This window comes from Anopheles gambiae, chromosome 2, assembly GCF_943734735.2.
Source record: "Anopheles gambiae chromosome 2, idAnoGambNW_F1_1, whole genome shotgun sequence".
Lineage (NCBI taxonomy): Eukaryota > Metazoa > Arthropoda > Insecta > Diptera > Culicidae > Anopheles > Anopheles gambiae.
Window position 1 is genome coordinate 8,581,898 of NC_064601.1, and position 16,784 is coordinate 8,598,681.

At 44.0% G+C, this 16,784-nt stretch overlaps 1 protein-coding gene across 4 annotated transcripts in view; it reads left to right on the forward strand.

The window, feature by feature from the left end:
* Positions 1 to 774: 774 nt before the first annotated feature.
* The window catches only part of LOC1281479 (protein tincar), a 91,007-nt gene continuing 74,997 nt past the window's right edge, over positions 775 to 16,784 (forward strand). For 2 of the 4 annotated variants that reach the window (XM_061643808.1, XM_061643811.1), the window contains exons 1-2: positions 775 to 883; positions 2,034 to 2,526. The gene's annotated coding sequence lies outside the window, so the exon portion shown is untranslated. Of the gene's footprint in view, positions 928 to 2,033; positions 2,527 to 16,784 lie in introns of all 4 variants that reach the window. The other 2 variants (XM_061643809.1, XM_061643810.1) reach the window with 2 other exon arrangements.

A 16,784-nucleotide genomic window follows, 5' to 3' on the forward strand; every position in this document is an offset into this window, starting at 1 on the left:
TCGTGTTTTAGGTGGGCGTTCGGTGCCGTTGCTAACGTCAAGGATACCGCTAGCAAAAAAAAAGTCAGATTTCGAGCTTAGGGCTGAAGGCAACAGTAAAACAAAGGAGACCTTTTTGCGCTCATCTTCCAACCGGACCGGCGAACCGGCAGTTCGGGGTACCGGCCCGAACACGCGTCCTTGTCGTTTCGGTTTGTTTACCGACAACAAACCGCTCCCGCGGTACCGACGGTTGTCGGATTGTAGTGCGGCAAGCATAAAAGCGTGAACGCCAAGCATAAGCATAATGTGAGCCGTCGGGTTGCCCGAACGCGTCGCGCAAAAACATCGCCAGCATGGTAGGCGGCGGGCGATGAGAAGCGGAGCGAACGAGAGAGAGCGCGCGCGCCATTCGAAGCGTTGAGAGAGCGTTGCGAGAGACAAGCAGTGTGCACAGTGCGGTGCAGGATGGACATAACGTGTACGGGGTTGTAAAATAAAATCCAAAAGAAAAATTATATTATTGCTTGTGTAATTTAAAATTATTTTTTTTAAATTCATCGAATTTGTTATATATTTCAGCAAACAATGGTTCATTTCAATTAATTTAAGATGTTGTTTCTATGGCGAATAAGTGCGCTAAAAGGCATTAATTTGTGCTGCACCCCTACAATTTTATTGTCAAAAAGCCTCGTACCGCACACCAAACTCCAATTCTAGCCAATCGCCAGCAAACGGCGTACCCATTGTGCGACGTCCGTGCGATGTTCTATGCTCTCGCCCCGATGCTCACGCACGCTTGCTTTCATTCTTCGGTGGAAACCCCTCGTGAGCGGGCGTGCAAAGTGCAAAGCGCATTTTCGCACCCACACAGCGTATTCCGTCGTCCTTCTTTTCACAAAAGGTATCTTCATCGTTTGGTGTATCTCCCTCTGTGTATGTGTTTGGGTGAGTGAGTGAGTGTGCAATTGCCGGTGGCTGCCTCTTCAGGCCGGCCGTATTTGTGTTTGTGTGCGCGCGCGCTTCTTGCCGTTCAAGCGAAATCAACGCATCCTTTGATTCGTGCACAGTGGGTGTGTGTGTGGGTGTGTGCGTGAGAGTGTGTTGTCATTCTGTCACGACGCAAAAGGATTCCAGCGAACGCGCGGACACATTCCTTTCCCCCCGGCAGTGGGGCAAGATTTGTTTCCGCGTGCGTTTTTCTGCCACGATTCGGCATCCGCCTGATGGAATGTATATTCCTCGCAGTAGGCGGACAAGGGCAGCAGCTAAGAGGATGTGTGCTAACAGGATGCAAACCTGAGCGGGTCGTGTGTGCTGTGTGTTTATGGTTGTAAAGCAAAGAAGTGCAAAAAATCGGAAATATCGTTATAATAGCCCTATCGTTTGATGGGAAACGTTGTCCCGTGAATCGTTGGTGGTGCTGGCAAAGCGCCGAAGCGAAAAAATGTATGAAAAATATTTACGCCAACGCGTAAACATTTCCCCTCTTCGGCATGCAAAAGATTATGCAAATGTTATGAGTGATTTTCCTTCGAGCCGAATTAAGTGAAGTCAAGCTGACAACAAACTGAGTCTTTCTTTCTGTTGTGCAGCGGTGGGAAGTTTTCAAACTCAGATCCCAGTTGTGTATGGAAACGGACGCAGCATTGGCAACCACCATCCCCCGAAAAAAGTGTACCACACAAAACACGCTGAAATAAACCTCTACAGCATTCTCAAGACGGCAGAAAACTGGAAAGTTGCCTCATTTTCTGCTCCGATGCACCTGATCGCTCGAAAGGAAGTTTACATCCAATTTCCAAACGCCCCGGCGACGGAGACAGCGGCAGTAGCACAGCGGTGTGCTATATAACGATGGTGGTGTGTGCTTTATGCTGAAGTTTGGCCGTTGCCATGTGCTCGCGGGTTGCTGTGTTAGCGAAAGTGGCCCCAGGATCGACCCAGGAAGGGCTTGTGTCTTGTGTCAAGTGTTCTAGTGTTTTGCGATTTTGTTTGACACCGGGTGCTGACCTTCGGAGAATCGATTTTCTTTCCTCCCCCTTTCTTTTCAGGTGGCATATAGACCGCAACACCTTCCCCCGCTGGGTTGCTACACCCTTTTGGAAGCGAGGAAGCGTCACGTGCGTCAATGTGCGTCATCGTGTAGTGAGTTTGTTGCAGTTGTTTTGCAGAACGGAAGCGAACAAGAACATCGGCTACCGTGCACAAATGTCGGTTACAATCAAGTGAAGGTATCGTAATTAGCGTGACCATTACAGGTACCGTGTGATTGTGAGTGTGAAAACTGGAGCTTAAATAATTTAGTGTGTTTTTTCGGCAATCTGAATTGTCTTGAAGAGGAAAACAGTGTAATAAACCTGTTAAAAAGTATAAGCGTGAAGCTCTAAGTGCGTGTGTGATTTTGAATGTTTGTGCAAGAATTAGAGTCCTTATTGTAGTAGGTATACGTTAGTGAATGGTTGACACGTGAAAAGGTTAAAAAGAGTGCTACAAAAAGTGTTGCTATAAGACTATGGTACTCTTTTCGTTAACTTAAAAAATAACGTAAGTAAATGTAGTTTTTTTCTTTAATAGACCCTATTGAAATCGTAATTTAATTCCATGTTGACAACATCCTTTAAGCCATCAAACTATTCAGGTCTAATTTTAACCAAGGTCATTAAATGCATTTTGAAATTCACGAGAAAAAATAAACCACGTTGACATTGCACGGTTTTAATTATGCGTCCAAAAATAACCCAACCATCCAGTGCCAAATCTGTTCCCACGAATACTGTCGCCTTCCCCAATAATTTTTTTATTCAATTGCAACTGCACTGTAATTGCAAATTTATGTTCCAGTGTCATAAAATGCTTCAATTGAATGGAGCCATACAAAACACAGATTCGATTTATTGCTTCCCATTTTAATTAAATGTGTATGATAATCCCTTCGCATGAAATTGCCCCACTGTGAAGCATGTGTTACGTTTAACTGCCAATAAACACAAGCTGTAACAACACAAAACTTGTCAACTGCGAACATAATTGGACTTCTCTCGGAAAGTATTAAATACAAATTGAAACGTTAATGGGCACTGAAAATGTGTGGAAAATGATGAATTTTTAAACTCTATTCGGCATCAGGCTTCGGACATGATGCCATAAATTATTCTGATCGGATTTCGTTTTTTTCCGCTCATTCACAACAATATCTGCTGCACATTCAGAAGACATATAAATATTGTACCTGTAAATGCTCTTAATGCTGTCAAATTCCAATTAATTTCATTCATAGAATTATTCACACTGTGCATAACGTATAAGCTCTTAATTCGTGGGAAAATGTTTTATTCCCCTACCAACTCGTCCCAAACCAGTTCGGTTGCTGGCAAAAGAAACCAACACCGTACAATAATTAGGTCAGAAATGTGTTCCAAACCTTCATCCTTCGTCAGGTGAGAGGGCTTCATCGAATTCATCATTCGCAGCATCACACCATCAGCTTCCGTGCGAAAGGTCTATTAAGCTGACGAAATCACTTTCCGGTAATAGTGTCCCTATTCGCAGGTGTGGCCAATGATCTCGCAGTTCCCTTCTGCACGCCCCGCTCGATTCATTTCCTCCTAAATACCATCGGTAAATTATATCAAGCCACTCAGGGTCGATATTACTGGCGAGGTTTCGGTTACGGTGTTGTTTTTACTTCCTTCCATCCATCCACCTGACCGGGATGACGCATTCCTTCGCACGGATGACGATTCAGCGTAATTCCGTGACTGATTGGACTGAATAATTTATCTCTTCTGACTCTCTTTTTCTCTGTGTGTGTGAATCTATTGTATGTGGATGTAAACTTTTCTCTCTTCAAGGGGAGGCGGTGTTGACGAGCAAAGGATTTGCTGGAAGAGATTACGAAATTTAGACAATACTTTAACAAAAAGCAAATTTGAATTCCGACAACATTCCCCTGAGAAAACCAAGCAGGGCTGCCGAAGTGTAGCAAATAAAGAAGCAAATAAAATATTTGTTTGCTTGGAAACCGTAAGACACACCCACACACGTCCACTTGCTAATAGTTCGGTGGAAAACTAGTCCCAGGGTTCCATTATGCCTTCATGTTGAACCCGATTACTCACCCTACCTACGCCACTGTCCACTGTCCTCAACTCAACGTTAGGCGGAATCTTCTCAACCCGTCTGATGTTTGCTGGCAAAACAGAAACTCCCACACACTCCCAAATTGTCCGAATGAAAGGAGTCACTAGCAAAATGTTACCATTCGGTGTGCTCCATTGAAAGGGAAAATAACACCCGACATACACACACACATAAAAGGGTATCACACGGAGTATACCGGAGGCTCCAACAAAACAATCCAAAAAAAAGGCCCATGAGTCCGAAGCGTGCGCTGGATGAAATCTTTCCACGTGCAGGAAATTGGTCCGGCAGATTGGTAACCCCGGCCTTTGGAGGTGTGGAAGGAAAGGCACAAAAAAAAAATAAAAGAACCCCAGAACGAGCTTCACTATTGCAATCACGTACCGGCACTTTTACATGTGTTTCATTAGCACGTCGTCGTTGTCGTGCAGGCTGCAAGGCAATAGTGCTTTAACCCGGTGTTACGGGGATGGAAGCTTAGAGGCCCATTCGGTGAGCCACGGTACTGCCATAGTTTTTACCATCATTAGCTACCATTTACCCTGCTTGCGCGTGTGTGTGAAGGCGCTGTGGGAAGCGCTTTTCTTTACGGAAGGCTTTTTTTCCCGCGCCCACCGATCGGTCTCTGCTGATAACTGTGCAGGCTGTATTGGATAAAACAGGAGAGCCAATCATGTTACTGGCGATAAGGCGGTGCAAAGAGGATGACGGTGATGATGATGATGATGAGCAGTGAGCGGTGAACGACCGAAAAATGCGAATAACAACTTTAATTCGTACAGAACAGGCAGACGAAGGATTTTCTTAGCGTGATTCCGCGCTGGATCAGCGAAATTTACGATTCACATTACGCGCTAATGATTATCTTCGCAGCCGATAAGGGAAATGCGTGAAAGCAAGTTATGGTTATGGTACGAGTATTGATATCATTTTGGTGGCTTTAATTGAACGTGAATTCATCGTGTTCATCTTTCAACAACCTATGAGAAAGTGAATTGCACTGCATACTGCAAAAAGAGGCACACGGCGGGTTTAGAACACGAAGGAGCAAGCACAAAATATAAAAAAATCTTTCGAATCGGGTTTACACCATTAAAACAGCAACAAATAACAGGACTTTTGCATAATCGCAATTAGTTGATTTGAATGTTGTTCGTTTTGATAGTTAATACAACAAAAAGCTCAATAATCTTCCCCTGCAACGCTTCGCATGAAATGATTTTGCTTTTGTTCCACCGTTTAGGCTTTGTTGTTATACTGGGCGAACGCTTTTGTATGGAAATTCAATCGCCCACAACAACCATTTACGATGGTCAGCAATTTAATTCCATTTAACACATCCTAGTTTGCAATACGGTCCAAACGTGCCTTTTGAAAAATCACAAAAAACATCCTTGCCACTAGCAAAAACTAATTAGTTTACATTTTATATTCCAATCCAGGGGATTCTCGAATTGTACAGGATTCAGTTTTTATGTATACATTCGGGTGTTTTTTAAGCTAAAAAGCAGTGAACGTACAAAAAATAACGATATTCAACAGCCTTCATGCACCCACAGTTAGGCACCGATTATATCCGCCCAACTGGTTCGCAACATATGCATAGGACGCTAAAAACAAAACGGAAACAAATTTGCAGCCAAGCTCCAAACACCGGAATAATGCATCTGCATCTGCCCGTATGTTTGCCCGTACCTCTCGTTGCATTTTGCTTCGTAGCGGAAACCATCTAAAAAGTGCCACAATGTACGTACATTATCAGGACAGTAAGCTTTTGCGCAACCCGTCCTGCCGTCTGGGTGGAAGGTTTTTCGATCACACAGCAGAGTGCCTGTGTTTTGTTCGTGAAAATGCTTTCGATAGGCGGATTATCGTTGGCATGGAATTTAACAAATGGATGAATAGTATCACTCGTGGACAGTGTGCTGCAAAGCTTCCACGCCTGAAGGTATACACTCTTTGTGTCGCTGTGCTCTTATTGGCAGCGCTGAACGTGCCTGTTAGCAGAGCGTGGAATGCATTCCTGCGCGCAGGGAAAAGGAATGGAAGAGAAGTACTGTGACAAGCTGAAGCCGATCGAGACATCGCTTTAAATGTGACTAATTAAACTCCCGCTGACAACTGCCTTCCTCCCTCCGCCAACACGAGCTGTTATCAATTGTTGCGCTCTGTTTGTTGAAAGGCTAAGCTGAGCTAATTTCAACATTTTGCATCATTAAGTGAAGTATGCGGCCGGGAGTTGAGTGCAATTTTGCGTTGCTGAAGAATTAATCAATTCTGCTATCGATGTAGTGCTTTTGAGTACGCTTTCACTGCAGCCTAACAAGCACGTTACAGAAAGCGCAATGCATACATTTAGGCGCAAGTATGTTGCAATAAGTTGCACTCTAAGCCATTCATTCGGGCACTAATGGTTTTTGTATTTTTTCAAAAGCTTGTTCGAGATGGTCCACCCCAAAAACAGTCTGTAGGTTGTTTTTGACGTTGCAAAAGGGTCATGCCATGACTTGCCCCACGCGCGAACCGAACATCAACGATAACGGTGATTCCACGCGATAGTGCAACAGCACAATAGCGTCAATGATAGAGAATGCAACATGAATGAAACATCCTCCCTCAGTGCCCCGTACCTGAATGGCTCCACCGTAAGCTCCGATATCGAAAAGCATCCGGAATCTAAATGGAGAAGTGTCCAGCAATCGGAACCTTCTGGGAGATATTCGTGTTTTTGCCACCTTTCCGTTGCAAAGTCACGCAAAAAACTGCCACCCTGCCAATAGGCCCGTTTCGCCCGCTTCGTTTGCGTTTGTTTTTGGAGTTTTCATATTGAGCAAATGAATGACCATCGAACGGGCAGGAAACATACGACCACTCCGATGGGTAAAATTGCAGCCAGTGCCATTATCGATCGGTCCTGACTTCCGGCAACGTTCTGCCATGACTATGTTGCATCTGGAAATAGACGAGCAGCATTGTTTTGTGTTTGATACAAGCAAGCACTATCGTAGGGACGGGTACTGGCCTCCGGCATGTGGCAAGCATAAAGGTGTGAATATTTGCGAATGTGAGCCCACCGTTGTTGCTGGTACACGCGATGGTTTTGGCTTTTAGCATGAAAGTCATGCATTTTCCAGCTCATCGACAGCGACTATTCCGCCGGCGTTCGAGGGTTGGCACTTTAAAAGCATGAAACAACAGCAAAGGCATACTACGCTTGCCTAGTAATTATTGTTAACCTCTTCCATTGAAACATAAGTCCAAAAAAACAGGAAAGTTATTTCGTTGTTTGAAATATTTAATCCTTTAATCCTGAAGCCCCTGCTTGCACTGAAGTTTCTCTTCCCTACAAATTGGTTTCTGATGGCAGCGGAGTAGAATAATTGATCAATTTCCGTTCAACCATGAATCACTGGCAACTCCCTATGGTCGGTCGCAGTGCGTTTGTCCATGTGGGGCCACCTTTTTCCCTTTTCGCAGGATGTTATATCTAAATTGAAATCTAAATTGAACCAACCTGTACGCAGCAGATTAGTGTCAACGGGTTGTATGAAATATGATTAGTTTCACCTCTAGTGTGTGACCTGATTTTGAAGTGTGTTTTTTTTGTTATTTTGGAGTTTATTTCTCTTTATTCTTTTTTATCAAACCGTACGTTTGAAAAAGCCTTTAAATCATCTAAAACAAACCGAAAAATTCTAACAATTTTGTTTCATTCCCTTTAGCTGCCTTTTTCACCAGCTTAGCGTAAAATGATAATAATTTCACAATATTGTACCGATCAACTCAGACCCACAATGTTTATCTTCACTTCCTCACATTTTCCTCATAGCTTTCAATTCTGTTGACTACGTACTCCCCAACTCACACTGTCGTCCACTGTTCGGCAGCCAAGTTCGGCCGAAAATCCAGATTATCCGACAAGAATAGCCAAACCAATTTTTCGCCCGCTCAGCTCCCCAAAAGCAAACCGAGAAAGGCTAATGTTCAATGATGCTTTTCCGTTTATGCTGGGTGCCACGGCTGTGGAAATCGCTGCTTCCGTAATTCTTCCGTATCTAGAAAACGTAAACGTTTCTTCTTTGGACGTTGGTTTTGGACGATCCCGCTACTTGATGATGTTCGCGCTCAATGCTTCTCTGGTGTGTCTATCGATTTTTATATCTACAGGAAAAAAAACATCGATTTCAGAATGCCAATTCCTCGATCTTCTTAAAATGCTCCTGCCGTAGTCATGACAGAGTTTGTGTGAGGTTTCCGATTGCTATCTTCTTTTTACACCGATCTTCCTCGAATCGATTCAATCGATTAGGATATATTGTGTCTTGCTTGTCCGATTTTTCTAGTTGTTTTGCAAAATGGCCACAGAGAACCTTTGGGCACTCTGGTGCTACCCGTGTATCTATCCTCGCAAAGTTATGTGCTCAAAACTCTGAGCCCTCTTTCAAGCGTCCTATTTTTTATCCCTTGAATAAATATTTGCAATCTGCACATTTTCCCGAGCGGCGTTTCTTTTCGTGCCGAAAACTAGACACACACACAGAACTACTACCACTGCCCTATTCTACAAATCGAGCCCGCAGCGCCTGCGATAAGGGATTGGGAAAAACTTTCCCGACACAGCAAAGAAAAAACAAAACACAACACAAACACCACCATGCTGCTTCCATGGAGCGTACCGTGACCAAGCGTTCGCAATTTCACACGTTGCACAAATGTTGCACACTTTTCAAAATTATGTTTCCCGGCCTTTCCCGGGGTCGTATTTTGCCACCCGCCGAAAATGATTCACCGGTCACGAACGACAAACGAGCGACCAGACCATTTCCACCGCACCCGAAATCCTTGCTAATGATGAAACCCCTTTTTTATTATTTTTGTTTGCCAAAATGTGCTGCCATGCTCACGTGCTGGGAGGTTTAATTCATCTTCGTATGTTTTTGTACACAATATCTTGCATTGTGCACGACCAATGCTCGTAGAATCTAACCCTAACGACGGTTTTTCGCACTAGCCTCCGGTACTCTGGTACCGTGGATCAAATTATCTTTGCCCGAGCTAGTTGAACCCTTTTATGTGTTCTAAGCTTCGGCTGCAAAGGACACCGTATGATACATAGTCACGCACACACTTCTTTGCTAGCGTAGCGTACAACATTCAACAAAAACCAAAAAAAAAACTTCCCAATTCACCTCACACGTGTGTCTCAAAGCGTAATGGCTAATGTTGAAATAAAAACGTCCAAAGAAGGAAAATTAAATTCGTTGCACCTTGTTCTGCCACCAGGCGCGGATCGGAAATGTGAGCAAAAAAACACACACAAAAATATCATGAAACCATCATAAGCAAAAAGTCACGTTAAACATATTTCAACTCTGCCTGCTGGCGGCGGGGCATGATGGGCGTTCATGTTAGGCAACTTGTTCGACGCGTACGATTTTTTTGTTGCTATTGTTTTGTCTTCTGTATTTTGCTCCTTTCCACCCAATATACGCAAAAGTTTTGTTCCGTTGCCCGTTTGAAGTTATATTATTGTCCTATCAACCGGCACGTATAATCACGTGCACATATTTCCCCCGGCCGATGGCGGTAGATTGCTTCTGCTGCACAACTTTTTGATTCCATTCCTTTACCCGGGCACATTGTGCGCGGCCGGCTATTCGGATGAAGTGCAACTGTTTTTGTGTGTTCGCTGGCGTTATCCTTTTTATACTTTATTTCGCATTTATCGGGCAAAAGGAAACAAACATTTTTGTTTTGTTTTTGTTTTTTGTTTATTCCGGCGTTTGTTGTGTACTGCGGCACTAGAAATAGAGGAGTGATGTGATATTTTTATGCCCTGCTTTGGACACACCATCCGGTGGGCGAGAGAGAGGAAATTGTGATGGAATAAAAGTTTGATTTACGCCCGCCCGACCGTTCCTTTAAAGTGGGTGTGTGAGTGGAGAACACTCGAAAAAAGTCAACCAACACCGACGAGTGTAAAAAGTTGAACAAAATGTCTCTTTTTTATGAATAGGGAACCGAATAGATGATGTTGATTTATATTTTTCTCCACCCCTAGGACTTTCATGCAATCCTCCCAACGTTCCCATACACAGTGTCGAGTACACACACTTTACACAGTACGTTTTTGGATGTGTAAAATTATTGATATTAAGTACGACGCCGCTGGGTATAAATAATATAACTGATGATGATTGGCATCATGCTGAAATGGGACGGTTTTGTTTTCCTGGTTAGAATGGGGATTTTTTTTATTCTCTTTTTTCCATCTCGTTTCGTTCGAAAAAGGCAAAAAAGGACCGCTTTTGACGAGTGCTGCTGAAGTACGGTTGCATTCGTGTTGGCATTTGTGAAGTGTTCGTTCCCGTGTTCGTATGTTCATCGGGTACCGCAATGCACTTCAACCAAGCCCTACAGACGACTAATTGCTACAGTTGTGCCCGAGTGTGCGGAAAGGACACCTTTCGGCTGGCACACAAATGACAGCAAGAGAAGGAAAAACTGCCATCGCCGAGGGTGGGTGGGTTACCGCAGCTGTCATGTGCTCTTGAATTGTTTCATTAATACACTTGAATGTTTGACGAATTTTAATTCCCGTTTATATTCGTACTTGAGGTGCGAATTTGCGGCGTGCGTGGCACATAATAGCCTTTTGCTATTATTTTTGGGTCCACACCAAGCTTTCTCTAAAGAAGAGAAAAAAGATTGCAATATGAATTTGCTCACTCTACGTTCTCAGATGACCTGCTTTCTTTGTTCCGTATCTAGGACATCTAATGAAGTTTTGACCATCCCCATGCCTTCATTAGTTGCTGGTGTACCAGTAATGTTCACCTCATCATTCACCACCAACTCGCCGAACGAACGTTTGCCAGCGCATCGTTCCCTTACACAGAGATCAGTTCCATCACAACGCCCTGCGGAAGCGAGCTTTCATTTCATTTCCGATGAAAATTTCACCTCAACCGCGTACGATCGGCCTACTAGTCGTGGCCGGGTCGTTCGGATGCCAGACTGAAATGTCAAACACTCCTGACCGTATGCCTGTCACTGGGTCTCATCAGAAGCTTTTCGGTGGGTGCAAGCTTTCATCCTGCTGCTCTTCTCCGCTTTTCGCCCTCGAGGTGGTCCTGTTGTCGGTACTTTGAAACTGATTTCCCTTCAACATCCGCTGCTTTCAGCCATGGAAGATGTATGTTTGTGTGCAGAAGCCTGACTAATGGAAGGCACCGATAGGTCGATAGGTCGCTGCGCAATCAGAGACTGTCAATTGATTTCAATTTAAATTCGATTTCCTCATTTATTGCGCACCCGAGGGCATTAAATAGCATGGCTGGCCGGAGGGCAGGAAGAACGGACCACAGAAACCGATATCGGTTTGCCAATTTGCCGACACACCGACCTGACACATCCTTCAAATTGTAGTGTGCCTGAATGACGATTAGACTGGATGCTGTGAAGTAATGTCTGTGAATCGTACATGGTTGTAGTACGTCTTTTTGGAGCTAGAAGCACTCGTTAGTTGATGGAATATCCCTTGATGACAGCCCGCGTTGATGTGCCAAAGGAAAACGTGGTAATTGGGTTGCTTCTCTCTGTACTCTTGACCTTGCCTTTTGGTTTGATTGAAAGGATGAATCTTTCGTACTGGATCTTATATTGATTTTGCTAAAAGGTTCTTGGCCATCACCAAGACGAAGATTTTTGAGGAAGAACGGCAAGCAATCGAAGTCATAATTTCATTTTCATTTTACTTACCACACCCTCTCGTTCTTTGCGATTGTTCAGTTTCTAGATACGGTTTATGTGCTGACAATAGAAGACATCTCTACCTCGACAATGCCACCAAAACACTCTCTCTTCATCCCACAAGGGTAAGAGTACTGTACCACGATATCGCCTCGGAATTGCTAACCCCTACACATTGCAGTATCGCTTTCTTATCGTTTGTTCTAACCACCAACCCTACTGAAATCTTTGTCGTAAAACTTATCCCTCTCTTGCCGTGATGGCCTCATTCCACAAGCGGAAGTTTTGACAGTCGTTCTCGATTGCAAGAGTAATTTCCACACACATTTACCGAAGAGTCGAGATCCTACGACGGCTTTACTACCACCAAGATCAAAAGTTAACATTTTCAGCGATTTCTTCTTGATAGCAATTTACCCAGTTAAAGAGGAGAGTACGCGCTTGACACTTACATAGATAGATTCCAATTTTATGGGCGAATCATTTTGTTGAGCTAAGGGGGGATCCGCCGAAAAGCAGCCTATTGCAGTGAAGCTGACGGAGTTTTAATTTACTTTAATTTTTGCGCCAAAGTTTGTTTGATGTCTGCTGTCTGTCGACAAGGGCTCGGATAGGCATCAAGCGAATTGGAATGAACTGTGTAAAGTGTAGTTGATGAACGTAATGTGTAGCTGTTGAGTGTCTTAAAAGAAACACACACACACTTAGCCACTCAGCAGAAAGGAAAGGTTCTAGGGCTTTTGTTTGAGTTACTTCTTACATTTTGCATCGTTCTTAAAGTGACTCTCCCCTTCAATATGTTCGTCCCTTTCGTTCTATCAGGCAGTTTTAAACGTCGACAACGAGCCTAGACTGCGAGTTAGATTGGTACCCCTGTGTCGATTCAATATTTGCACAAGCTATTTGTAATTCGAAATTGCAAAACTCAAGTGGATCCTATCGAAATTTCATCAACGCTCTTTTTCCCCCGTCATGCTTGAGCATGGAGGATGTTTTTTCAACGCTCGTAAATAAGGGACGACTTTCGCCCGGGACGAGACACACCCACAGATACGGATGAAATATTCATTCTATTCAATATGCAACCGTGAAGCGAACGGTTCACGAAAACGGTAGTTTCTGAAGATGTCTGTATCAAACACTACCCCATAGCACCTGTAACCGACTTCTCCATCATCAAACTCTTTCGCCTCATTCTACTACAACCACCACACCGCTACCACCGGAGAGAAACCACAGCAACCACAATAGAAACCGCAAAACGGTAAGCAACGAACCTTTGCTCCCTGCCGAAACACACCTCACACTGGATTATCCTTCTGGTTTTTGTGTGTCTGCCAGAAAGCAAGGCTGGCTCCCTTTTTATCCCGGTCAGTGTTTGACACTGCTCCGTTCGAAGGCTCCGAGTGGTTTCATCTGCAACTATGTTACAGCAAGTGAGCAATGCCATGCCAGGGTCTGTGGTTGATGTTCCGGTGAAACAAGAATTCGAAGAAGATGAAGATTCTGCTGTTGTCGAGCCTCATGGTCGTGTGGAAATGCGTCCGGGATCTTGTAGACATGCTCGTTTATTGACTCATCCGAATAGCAACCCCAGTCCTGGTGCATCTGCATCTGAATGCGAATGCAAATGCATCTTCCACCGTTGGCAGTGCTCTTGCCGAAGTTCTTGTACAATTGTTCGGCCAGTGCCGGGACAAGTATAATTCGTTTATGGTATGAAAACATATTTGTGATGAAAGGATGCAGAAGGTACAAGCATATTCTGTTCAACTTTCGCTTATGTTCAAAGTTTGAAAGAATATGATTTGCATTCAAACGATAGGGAATAGACTGTAAATTAAAGATGTTGAAACTAGGTATAAAAGTGAGGAAACAAGTAAAACTATTCGACCAATGACTTTCAACGACTAAATATGAATAATTTAACCCAATACCCCTCACAGAAAACAACACGAATGTTATTCGGTGTGGAAATTTCAGGCACGTAATCACAACATGTTCGTACGATTTATTTGTATCTCGCTACTCCATCACCTTCCAGCTTATCCTCCAATTATATATCAATGTTGTCGTTGCTCATTGGATTCAATTACCGTCCATTTTAATTGCTTCATCATTCTTAATTAGGTCCCGAGGCGGAACGACCTTAACCGTTCTCCAGCCATCGCCCTACCCTGCAACGAATTCCCAAAACAACTCAGCATCTCTAACCCAAACAAAGCCCATCGCTCCGAGCGATCGTACTGAGCGAGTTTTGTAATCAATCATTTTATTTTCAAAAGCCATTTCCAAGTGACCGAACATTCTGACACCGTCCGATAACGACCAGCTCGACTTGGTTTCGCTTGCCAATTTTCTGCTTCTAATGTTTACCCGCAACGAAGACAGAGTTGCCTATGCCCGGCATTGAACAGACTCTCCCAACGGCCGGATGCTATCCACACCGTAAGGCCGAAAATGTGTGACAATACACAGGAAAGTCTTTTGCTTCGTGCGAAAAGTCAACGTACGTCCACATGTTACCAGCCTTTTGACTTCAACGATGAGAAAGTCATCGCTGTAGATTCAGGCAGCAAGAACCACGGCCACCACTTGCCGGCAGAGCATTTCGTAACGCAATGGGACCGCCGCCAGACACCCGGCCAAGGAAGGATGGTATCAAATTCAAGCCGCTCATATTGGATTACCCTGTCGCAAGTAACTCTAGCGAAAATTACCCATAGCAGCACCGCAATGGTGACATTAGCTTGCGTTTTTGGGTGGGCTTCTAGATAAACGAAACATGTCAGGCAGCGTGTGTGTCGCTCGCTCGTAACTCATCAGTTTTACATTATGCAACAGTGAGACAATGGTGAACGCCAGCAGTTGCTTCTTTGTCACCTAAGGCTTTGGTATATACTGATTGATTAACAGCCCTTAGTGCAAGTATCGTTCGGAGCGCTGGAAAGTACAGCCTCATCATATTACGCTTTTGCGCTCAGCCAACCTTGTGGGTAGCTAATCGGATAGCTTTGCAGCAGACTGTTCGATAAATGGGTATTTTCTACAAAATTCTCAGTAACAGGTGAAATTGATAGCCCCCTGCCATGGGTTGGATTCCACAAATAGCGTTCGTTGATTATTTTACGTAAGCAAAAGTTGTTTCCACTAATTCTGGAACCGTGGCACCATTTGGTGACATTTAGGATGCTAAAAACACGTTTTTGTTTATCGAATTCATTCAGTGTGTCCATAGCTAGAGGCTATTTTTTGTTTGATGATGAAATCAACACCTACTGATGTGGGAAGGTTCTTATTGACTGTCAATTAAAATACATATTTTCACGAGGGGAAAACAAATGAAATCAATATTCTGAAATTATCTGCCTATACCGCCACGCGCATAACATTACATTCTCTCTCATTAAACGATCATGATCAAACGGACTTCATTCTTCAATGACACGCCACTTTGTGATGTCGAAAAATAACTCCACCGAATGATTATCCATCGATTCCACCAGGCGCAATACTTTGTTGTTTTCCGTGTTTTTACTTTTCGCGCATAAATTATCATTTTTTTTTGTTTATTTATTTACGTGCAATGCACTTCCGCACGGCAAAAAAAAACCATAACAAATGCCCTACGATGACCAACAGCATCCCTGGATGAAGCTGGGTAGGATAACCACCAGCCATTGGAGCGATACGGCGAACGGTATTTAACGTACTGGACGCCACACGCGACCATCATCATCATCATCATCGAGTTTCCAGTCACACTCAATGCACAAAACCCGATTGCACCAATGTTTTCGTGCTCTCAGATCCGCTCCCCCCGGGGGGCTGTAAACAATTTCAGCATAATTAATTTCCGAATAACTTCCACCACCCGGGACAGGGAAACAATCGGTGGCGTAGGCCATGGTGTGCGGATGCATATTTTTAAGGTGTTGCGCAGCGAGCTCGGCAGCATTAATTTCTAGCGCCCACATGGTGTTACCCCGCCTGTCGCCGAAACCGCAACGCACCCTAACTATCCAACCATATCAGAGACAACGGTTTTGCACCCACCGCACGAGCTCGGGCGGGCTAAACAAAACATTAAAAACCACCGAAAAACGTGCGTGAATAAGTAATGCGATCGAATGGTTTGCGAGTCGGAGGTGCCGGGCAAGCAGTAGGGATGATGATGATCAAATTTAGACCCCCGTTTGTGTTTTATCGTGCAAGGGCATAAACACATCGCCACATAAACTTCTGTCCATGCTGAAAGGTTTATCGTGGCAATATGAGAGAAGGGAATTATTTTATTGGGGCAGGAACTTTAATACTAATCTGGCAAAGGGTTTGTTTTAGTCTAATCGAAATTTTTACTACTTCAATTACGAAATATGTAGTAGGGTACATTTCACCATTTCATATTTCTCAACTGAACTCATCATCCCGATCATTCTCACCTGGTAAAAAATCGTCCGTTCGCATGGCATTTAAATTATATTGTCCTCTTGCGGGCAAAGGCCGTTCATAAAATCTCGCACCGTTGTAAATGCATAAATTTTGAAATAACCACCACCAACTCCAAAATACTGTCCACTTATCTAGCGCTCGGACGAACCACGCTGCATGTCCTGTGCCTCCTGCTTTTTGCCCTCTTCTCCGTTGTTCAATGGTAGTCATACCAATGCTTGCAGTATCCACCCATTCCTGAAAAGCATCTCCCCCGAAAGTGACTTTGCGTGTAATAACTCCCCGGGGTGCACTAGAATCCACGCGAAACTACAGCACACCAATGCCCAGCACGGCTCGCTTTGCTGCAGTGTATGTATGCTATTTTCATTATCCTGCTGCTACACTGACGTTTGCATCCCGAACCGCAGCCAGAACCACGGACGCTATTTTTGATGTCAATAAAACCACCTACCAAC